The sequence below is a fragment of the Capricornis sumatraensis genome, chromosome 2 (assembly GCF_032405125.1).
Source record: "Capricornis sumatraensis isolate serow.1 chromosome 2, serow.2, whole genome shotgun sequence".
In the NCBI taxonomy this organism is placed as follows: Eukaryota; Metazoa; Chordata; class Mammalia; order Artiodactyla; family Bovidae; genus Capricornis; species Capricornis sumatraensis.
Window position 1 is genome coordinate 38,809,794 of NC_091070.1, and position 10,411 is coordinate 38,820,204.

A 10,411-nucleotide genomic window follows, 5' to 3' on the forward strand; every position below is an offset into this window, starting at 1 on the left:
AGATCTGAGGGGATGTGGGCAGAACACTGAAGGTGCCTGCTCCAAAAGCATTCGTTACATTATTCTATTTCTCTTAAAGAGTGACATGGATGTCACTGGAATTGGTCTTATTGGACCTAATAATTATATTTTAGGCTTAAATGATAGGTTGTTCAAATGATTGTTCTGTGTGATATAAAATCACCAGTATGACTTAATTTTTCATGTTTCAGTTGAACACTTTGGCAAGTTTTAGATATTTTATAAGGCATTTAAGGCAAAAGTAGTTTAAAGTTTATAACCTAAGTTTATTCAGTATCATTTATCACTGAAATCAAAACATTCAGCCATCCTCTATGATGAAAAAGCCAATAAACTGCAAACTGGTTTGTAATCTCCAGTATCAGGCGTCCACGCCTTTGTCATGAGAGCTGATGTACTGACTCTGCTTTGTGGTTCATGCCAAAGCAGGGGCCTCACAAATCCCACTTTTTAATTGGATTTTTTTTCCTTTTTTTAACAAACAACTCTCTATCTCTATATTAGGAAATATTCTTCTTCCCTGCTGAGTGCTTTAAGGTTAAGCATTTAAGAAAGGAGGCAGATTTATTCTGGCTTTTTATTTTCACATACTGGATAGCTTTCTTGGTATTTACTGAGGATTCAAAGGAAGTGAAAGTTTCTGAAAACTAAGATGCTTTGCTTCTTGTCTCTGAAGCTAATCACGAGAAGAAAAGAAACATTAGAACTAATAGGATATATATTTCTATTTAAATGAAGGACAACTGTATGCATTTTTTCAGCACCCCCCCCACACACACAAAAAAGTCTAGGTCTTTAACCACCATACTATCCATAGGAAAATTCTGTAGTTACTCTGTGAGCCTAGCTTAGAACTATGCAACTTTATATTTGCTTTACTTCAATGTGCATAAAGCATGTCTATTGGCCTCTCTATTTTCAGGGAAGTTATCTAAAGCTCAGAACCCAGATTCTATTTATGGTCTTGGCTGCTGAGCTACTCTTGCTACTAGGGTGCTTAAAACATTCTGTGAACAGTTATTGTTTCTAATGACCTGGGTGCTTGTCAGTAAACTACAATGAAAATCAATACCAGAAGGCAGGAGGAGCTTGAGGGGGGTGCTGGGTGGTGGTTGGCAGGACTGGCCCCTGGAATGACTGCAGGGCTCATCTGTAGTGACTGCTGGGTGCTAGTGAAAGGGGTTATCAACCATGTGGCTGTGATGCCCAGCAGAGGTGTCTGGCTGGTGGGGGTCTAAGCTGGTCATGCCCACTTGTGCTAACAGGTCAGACAGAGATTTCCAGAATGGTACCTGCCAAAGCTGTATCAGCAAGGCAGTCTGAAATAGCACAGATGGCTCCCACAAGTGTTTCAAACCCCAGGGACCATTCCAACTGGTTCCTGCTTCTTGAACAGATGCTTCAAGATTAGTACATATTAGAGATCTCCTTCACCCGATAGGACCATGAACCCGTGGACCATGTCCACACACTTCCAATCTGGTGTTTTTACACTGTGTTTTGGGTTGAGTGAGTCTTCGCATGAGCCCTTTAATAGCAGGTTTTCCATTCCCTGTAATTCTATAATTTTCCTGGACATATTCCCCACTGGTTTTCAGAGGTGGGTGTTTTAGGAATTGGTTTCTCCTGCGCATATCTAAGGGTTGGGGTTACTTGATGTGAAGCTCAAATCCCTCACTCCTCAGGGAAAATAACTATTTTTGTGAATCTTTCTGATTGTGGATGACGGCAGCTAGGATGTGGTGTTTTTCCTTGCTGTGATCATATCTCTGTTACTCCTACCCTCTCAATGCTGTCCGTTTACCCTTTGTTGTGGAGACTGTTCATCCCGTTTTCAGGTTCCTTTAAGGGGGAATTATTCCATATGCAGTTGTAGATTTGTAGTGTCCTTGGGAGGAGGGGGCTTCAGGATCTTTCTATGCCACTGTCTTGAACCCTCCTTTCTTGTCTTCTAACGTGTGCTGTGTCCTAAGTCGCTCAGTCATGTCCGACTCTTTGTGACCCTATGGACTGTCATCTGCCAGCCTCCTCTGTCCATGGGGATTCTCCAGGCCAGCATACTAGAGTGAGTTGCCATGCCCTTCTCCAGGGGATCTTCCCAACCCAGGGATCGAACACAAGTCTCCCACACTGCAGGTGGATTCTTTATCATCTGAGCCACCGGGGAAGCCCACACTCATCATAGTTATACTTTTACATTCCCATGGCATCTAAGATGTCTCATTCTTTCAGCTCATATTCCTTTTGTAAACCAAGGCTAAAGACACTACTGGATCTGCTCTCTGCACTCCTGAATATCAGGGAGACTCCCTTTATGGACTTGTACACCTAAAGAGGGCCTCTCCCAGGAATCACCTGCATCTCTACATCTCCTGGGGCTTCAAACAGACACCAACTCCTGGGCAGCTTCAGAGAGCCCAGCCTTTTCCCTGCCTAGACAGTATTCATGTTCGTATGTCCAGATTAAGTTGCCAGCCACTCTGAGACTTGGGAATAAGAGGAGATTGTTCTTAGTCTGAACAAAAGGGACTTCATGCCTGACTTGTTCCCCAGGGAGAACAAACATGGCCATGTTTGCCCTTACCAAAGAACATTTGCAAACTGAAAAGGACAGGGCATATTCATGCCTTTCCTGTTTAGAGTAATGGGGAGCCCAGCTGTGGCAGTTACTGGGTTCACAAAGAGAGAGGCAAAATTTTGGCAAGTCTTAGGGAGACCTAGCAACAAAACCCATTTCCTCCTCTCCCTTTCCTATCCATTTGATATGCAGGTTGCTTCAAAGCAGCATGAAATCCCTGGGAATTTCTTGCAAATCAGCTCTATAGAAGGGAGATGACTCAATCTCCTTTGCCCCCAAAAGTCAGAGCCAACTCTAGCTACCAGCAGTCTTGGCTTCACAAAACACATTCTCCCCCCCAGTTCCCTCCCCTCCCTGACTCCAGTCTCCTTGCTGCTTAAAATGTCATCAAAGAGAGCACATGTGCTCTAATTATCTCTGCTCTTCTGGAAATACCTTTTCTGATGCTCTGTATGTGCAAAAATACCCATTAACAAGTGGACACCTCTACTTATCAAGTATTGACAGAAGGGGCCAATGCAAATGAAAGAACTCTTCTTCCTTTACACTGAGTTAACTTTTTTTGCAAATAGGGCAGATCTGCTCTGGCCACTTATGAACTGGTTCTGCTGACTTTCAGCAATTTAAGTGTGTTAATTAAATTGGGAACTGCTTGCCTTCTGTGGTTCAGTAGAAAGGGTTTATAAGTTGAATGTATATGTATTGTAAATGAAATGTGTCTGCTGATTCTTTGCATTAATCTGTAGACCAGTCCTGAGTTGGCCTGAAGCAAGAGTGCGGATGGAAAATTGAGAACCAGACGCATTTCATTGCCTGATGAATGGCAGAAGCCACCCAGCCACGTTGCCTCATTTTTCTCAGATGGAGGAGGGGTCACACTTCTGCTCAGAGAAAATAAATCACAGGGTCAGAGATCAGAGGTCATGAGTCTATAAAGCTTTATGACCTGTAGCTGACAGTTATTTCTCTTGGATAGAGAAGCAGGAAAGAGAAAACTAAGCTTATTCTCTTTGTCACATCCTATCTCTCAGAATTTAATTTCCTTGTTGTTATGTTCAATTCCAAAATATTGCTTTCTCAGCGTTTCTATATTTATTCTTCGCTATGTCATTCCTTTTTACTACTGTTTGCTCCAGCATCCTATTTACCTTTTCCTGGCCATGGTATTTACTGTTTTATTTGTTTCAGCCAGCTCTTCAACCTTTTCCAGGAACTTACTGTTAGTGACAACTTGCTTATTGAAAAATTCTGTCCTCCTTGAAGAAATGCTGAATTAAATCACAGAGATAAACTCTTTGTGCTCTTGTAGTTTTTTTCTACTATTAAGTTCATTTTCTTAATTCAATATTTTTTTATTCCTACATTTTATTTTGGCTTGGTACAGACAGAACGAGAACAATACTTATACTGTGTTTTCCATATTTATTTCCAGTTCTTTCTTTCTAAACATGATCCTTCAGAGATCTTTTCAGTTGGGTACAGGCCCTGTGTTGTTCCAAAGCTTACATTGGCCTGCTAGTGGATGGGGCTAGGGCACAGCTGCTCCCTGGGTAGGATTTGAATCACTATGGGCAGGCTGGGTTTGCTGGCCGTAGGATCATGGGTTTCTTGCATCTGGTGTCTCTCCCTGGTGAGTGAGGCACTTCTGGAGGCTGGGGCTGGCTTCCTGGAGGGTAGATCTGGTGCATGCATACTGGTGGGTACAGCTGAGTTGTGGTCCTTTGGTGGGCAGAGCCATCTCTAGGGTTGTGTCTAGAGGTGGCTGTGGGCTCAGAAAGTCTTTAGGCACTCTGGCTGCTGATAGGATGGGGGTGGGGGTTGTGTCCTTGCCCAGTTAGTTGTTTGATTTGAGGTATCCAGCACTGGCACCTTTAGGTGTTGGGTGGGGTCAGGTCTTGGCATTAGTGAGCTAGAGGGTGAATCCCAAGACAGCAGCCATCAGCAGCAGTGCTCATGTGGTAGAATGCTCCCAAATATGGGTGCCACCAGGGTCTAGATCCCCACGGTGAGCTGTAGCCATGCCTTGTCTCTTCACAACACCCTAAAAGAGCAGCAGCCAGCTCATACTCAGGCTTCTAGCAGATTACTCCTTTCGCCCTGGATCCTGGTACACATGAGTTTTGCACATACCCGAAAAGCTATGACAGTGTATTAAAAAGAAGAGACATTACTTGCTAACAAAGGTCCATACAGTGAAAGCTATGGTTTTTCCAGTAGTCATGTATGGATGTGAGAGTTGGACTATAGAGAAAGCTGAGTGCCGAAGAATGCTTTTGCTTTGTGGTGTTGGAGAAGACTCTTGAGAGTCCTTTGGACAGCAAGGAGATCCAACCAGATCCAACCTTTCCATCCTAAAGGAAATCAGTCCTGAATGTTCATTGGAAGGACTGATGCTGAAGCTCAAACTCCAATACTTTAGCTACCTGATGTGAAGAACTGACTCATTGGAAAAGACCCTGATGCTGGGAAAGATTGAAGGTGGGAGGAGAAGGGAATGACAGAGGATAAAATAGTTGGATGGCATCACCGACTCGATGGACATGAGTTTGAGTAAACTCCAGGAGTTGGTGATGGACAGGGAGGCCTGGCATGCTGGAGTCCATTGGGTTGCCGAGTCGGACACGACTGAGTGACTGAACAGAACTTCCTCAAAACAACTATATAGAACTACTGTGCATGCTAAGTTGCTTCAGTTTTGCCCAACTCTTTGCAACCCTTTGGACTATAGCTCACCAGCCTCCTTTGTCCACGGGAATCTCCAGGCAAGAATACTAGAGTGGGTTGCCATTTCCTCCATGAGATTATCCCAACACAGGGATGGAATCTGTGTCTCTTTTTTCTTCTGTATTGGCAGGCTGGTTCTTTTCCATAGCATCACCTGGAAAGCCCCAGAAATACTGTATGACCCTGCAATTCCACTGCTGGGTATATATAAAACAAACAAACAAACAAACACTAATTTGAAAGATACATGCACCTTAATGTTCAAAGCAGCATTGTTTATAATTGCCAAGATATGAAAGCAACCTAAGTGTCCATTAACAGAAAAACAGATAAAGAAGAGGTGGTGTGTATATTAATGTATATAGTGAAATACTAGACATCCATAAAAATGGATTTTCCCCATTTGTAGCAATGTGGGTGAATTTGGAGGGCATTATGCTAGATGAAATCAGTCTGATAGAGAAAGACAAGTACTATATGATATCATTTACATGTAGAAACTAAAAAAAAAAAAGAAATTAGTGAATACAACAAAAAGAAACAAACTTACAGATATAGAGAATAGGCTAATGATTACCAGTAGGGAGGGGGGGAGTGGTGATATAAGCGTGAGAAAATGGGATGTACAAACTGTTTGGTATAAGATAGTTTGCAAGGACATACCGTACAACATGAGGAATATAACTAATATTTTGTAATAATTGTAAATGGAGTGAAACCTTTAAAATTGCACAATATTTTTCTAAAAAAATATAAAATATCAATTCAAGTTTCTTTGCCTCCAGACTAATATAAGACTTCCAAACTAATCTAAGCCTGGTATCTTCAGAAGACCTGCAATGTTGCCATCTACATCACACAACCACTACAGAATATAATCATCAATAGCATTATATTTTCTACCACTTCATCTACTTACTTTGTCTCCCAACAGACTATAAACTCCTTCAGTGCAAGGATTACAATTTAGACTTTTTGTAATCTTTCAAATACTTGGCCTGATAACATATTATTTATACAATGAATACTTGTTGGTTGAGGAAAATAGATTTGTAGGTAACTTTTAAAAATATATGTTTATAAAGTAACATGACTCTCAAACTTTCTGGCTGTCCTCCCCCAATTTTTTTCTTTGATATAAAATTTGGTTCTATAATTCTTAATGTATATAGGTATATGTGTATAAATGTAATTAATGACAAGTAGAAATAACTATTTCACTGTTTTATTATAAGCTTCATATTGAAGAAGTTTGTATACTTGCAAGCTTCTTTTCTCTTATTCATTCCTAAGAGGGTATGATAAATAGTTGTTTACTGCCCTTTAAATAATAGACTGTCACAAATGTTACTCAGGTTTTCTCCTTTCTCAGCTAAATAACCTTAGCCCCTTTAGACATTTAAATGCCATGAACAGATGCTCAATAATATTACTTGGTGGCTGGGCATAATTTATAGTGCTTATTTCTGGAAGTAGATGAAAATAGAAGCATTATGTATTTTTAAAGCTTTTCTTTCACATATGGTGTGCTTTACAGGGAGTGAGGATTTGGATGAATGGAGAGATGAATGCAGCTAATATTCTCATTTCAGCCTCATCTAAAAAGAGGGGAAAACACAGGAAACATCAGAATAGAAGCTATAATGCACAAGATGCTATTTTACTATTAACTCAGACCTTTCTTTTGCCAGATGGTGTTGGAAGAAAGCTTTTGTTTTCTTGTTGATGGGCATCTCCTTTGAATTTTGCTAGCCAGATATGTTTCTTCTCTTCTCAGTATTCACAGACACTGTAGCTTTCTTTTAAGTACGTCTTACATGCAGTAGCCGGTTTGCATTTCCAGGCATTGTATACCCTTCCAGTTGATTTCTGGGAGAGGAATTTATGCTTCTTGATGTATTGATTTTAATCTTCAAAAACTTAGATAACCATGCATACTACCAGAATACCCTGTTATAGCACTCACCACATTAAAATGGCATTTGCCTATTTTCCTGTCTCTCTGAAATTCATACTATGCACTTTCAGATATCAAGAACTTTTTTTGATTTATCTTTCTATTCTAGTCTGGCATATGGTAGGTTCTCACTAAACATTTCTTGAGTACATGAACAAATGAAGACCAGAAATTCAAATCTACTTTGATATTTAAAGGAAGTCTTTATACTTCCTGGAATCACATGGGACAGAAGGAACATTTACTATAAATAGATGCCTATGCTATGTCTGGAGCATAGCACATGTTACCTCATTTAATCTGTTTAAGCAATTCATGAGCTATTCCCTTATTTGCTGCCACTTGTTGGATATTTGTCTATTTGATATATATTATGTTCTGTCTTTTAAAACACTTTATCACTTAATATTTTTAATGATACTTTGAAGAAGATGTTATTATTTCCATTTTTAAAAGAAGGAAGTTGAGACTCAAAGAGAATATGAAATATTTGAATCCAAATCTACCTAACTCTAAAACCCAAATATTTCCTACTTGGCCGTCATGACTTGGAAGACAAAATGTTTGGGACAAATGTTATTTATTTTATTTTTCCACTTTATTTTCTCTCTAATATTGGTATCTACCACCCCTCCTGGTATATCTTATATTAACTCCCTTCTAGACAAAAGATCTTACTATTAACTAAAAAATCTAGAGAAACCTCACTGGCCATCTTATAGGTTGCTAGTCCAATGTTAAGTCAATAAATATATTCCTTTGACTAAAAATCCTTGGTTCAATCAGTTGTAACCAGATTCTTAAGGTCACATTCCAAAAGCTTGGCTACTTTTGCATAGCAGTCTGCCTTGGCAGCTTTTCCCAGAAGGGGCCTGTAGGTCTGGCAATTGCTCAGGATTTCATGAGTAGTCCAGTCACAAATAGAAGATGCTCCCAAAGGTAATTATGTGACTTTCATCAGTACAGCAATTTTAAGCACAGCTTTACTAAAGTAGCATCAAATTCTAATTGGATCCACTAGGCTTAATTTAAGGAGCCATAGAGGACTAATTCTAATGTACTGTTACACCCAGTATATCAGCACAATATTATATGTAAGCAAGCATGTGTGTATAATATACAAAGTCGGGGGAGGGATGGGGATGTGGGAGTAGGGCGCTGGACTGAAAACCATAAAAGACAAGTCTTTATATTGTCCCTTAAGAAAGACAGAAGAATAGAGAAAGAAAAGGTAGCTAAATAAGCAAAAGAGAGAAAGGTTGCCACGCTAGTAAAGCTAGATCCTAAGATGAAATAAAACTTAGAGGTCTGCTAATACAAGTCCTTAATCAAGAGGAATGTCATTTCCATCGACATTCATGAGTGTCAACTATCCTCAAAAGATACAGAAAGGGCATAAGTTAAAACTGTTAATGTGGGAAGGGGATGGGTAAGGATATACCAGATGCAGAATATCAGACTTAAAATTACCTCCTGAATGAGGGTGATGGATGTGTGTTTGTGGCATGTAGCATGGCATAGATAGAATATGAATCAGACTTTTTATCCTGAGACCTAGATTCTAGGCCAGTCTCTATAATTATTATGGATCACTGAGCTGTACACATGATTTCTCATCTGTGAAATGAAGGAGTAGAATTAAAAGATTCCTACATTATTTTCCAGTGATAAATCACATGACCTGGAAGAAAATATTTACTGCTGACAATGAGCGAACTGTAGAAAAAAATGATTAGGGTTGTACTGATTAAAGATGTAGATAGTTTGGGGGGATGTTGATCACCACCTCCTCAAGAAACTAAACTGACAATTTTCATTATACCACTGGACCTATACAATCAACAGGTTTACCCACACATAATTTAGCCACTAAGGCCTTCTTCTTCCTCAGCTCTCAGTCAAAAGTATCTATTTGTGTGCGTGTGCAGTGACCAGCCTAGACTTGGCACATGTGCTGAGCAGGATTGGCCAAGTTGGCCAAGTTGAAAACCATGGCATAGGTACCAGTGTTGTCCACAGTGGAAGAGCTGATGTCCAGGCTGTTTCAGTGGAGCCCTGCAATTTGACAGAAAATTTAGGTCCCTCTGCAACCCCAAGGATACTTCAAGAATCCCTGAGGCCAGTCTAGATTGAAGCAGCTCTATATCAAGATGTGGTAACTCACAATGACCCAAAGAATTTGAAAAGGAAGCAAAGTGTGGCCGTTTCACTTTCAGAATAAAAACTTGCTCCTGAAGGATCATTCCCTAAACTTCAGAGGCAACAGCAACAAGTGGCACATTTTTCAATTGTTCAAGAGTGTATGGACAGACAGTCACTGGAAATCTCAGCAGGTGGGTAGTAACAGAATCAAGCCTTTAAAATATGTAAAATAAGTAATCATTTCCTGTTTCCTGAGATAAATATCTATTCTTCCAAAATCTGAAGATGAAGAGAGTTGTAAAAAATTTTGTCTGGGTGAAATGTTAGGTGTAGAAGGGGCTGTTGGATCAGCTACATAGGAAAGTCCTAGGATAGATTATACACAGATTGTTTTTCTTCTGTTGCTTCATACTGTTAGAAGAACTAAGAAGTAGCAGTAGCTAGTTACCTGTTAACTAATAACTAGTGTGTAACTGGTTTGGAGAAACAGACTTATTTACAGAATTGGGATGATGGCTTTATTTATTCTTTATTGGCTTGTCTTGAAGAACCTTGGTTACCTGAGGGTCATTCACTGATCTGGCAGCTTGCAAGAAGGTGCTATGAACTGAGATTCTTAGTGGACAACAAGGAGGATGAGAGTTCCTGCTGGGAATGTATTAATCTGCTTGGTGAGCAGGTGTTTTCACCAACATGCCATAGATGGTAAGCCATCTTGATGCAGCTGATCTTGGAGATAGAAAATACTTGTGATAATGGCAGGCTGAGTCCAAGGAAGTTTGGGTTGGCCAAAAAGTTCGTTCAGATTTTTCTGTACCATCTTAGAGACAAACCGAAAGGAACATTTTGGCCAACCCAACACAATGGAAAAGGTCAGTTTTCATTCCAATCCCAAAGAAAGGCAATGCCAAAGAATGTTCAAGCCACCACACACTTGCACTCATCTCATACACTAGCAAAGTAATGCTCAAAATTCTCCAAGCCAGGCT

The 10,411-nt window shown here is 40.0% G+C and overlaps 1 pseudogene; it reads left to right on the top strand.

Annotated features, from left to right (window-relative positions):
- The first annotated feature begins 9,271 nt into the window (after positions 1-9,271).
- On the top strand, positions 9,272-10,141 carry LOC138074428 (gem-associated protein 2-like; annotated as a pseudogene).
- Positions 10,142-10,411: the final 270 nt, after the last annotated feature.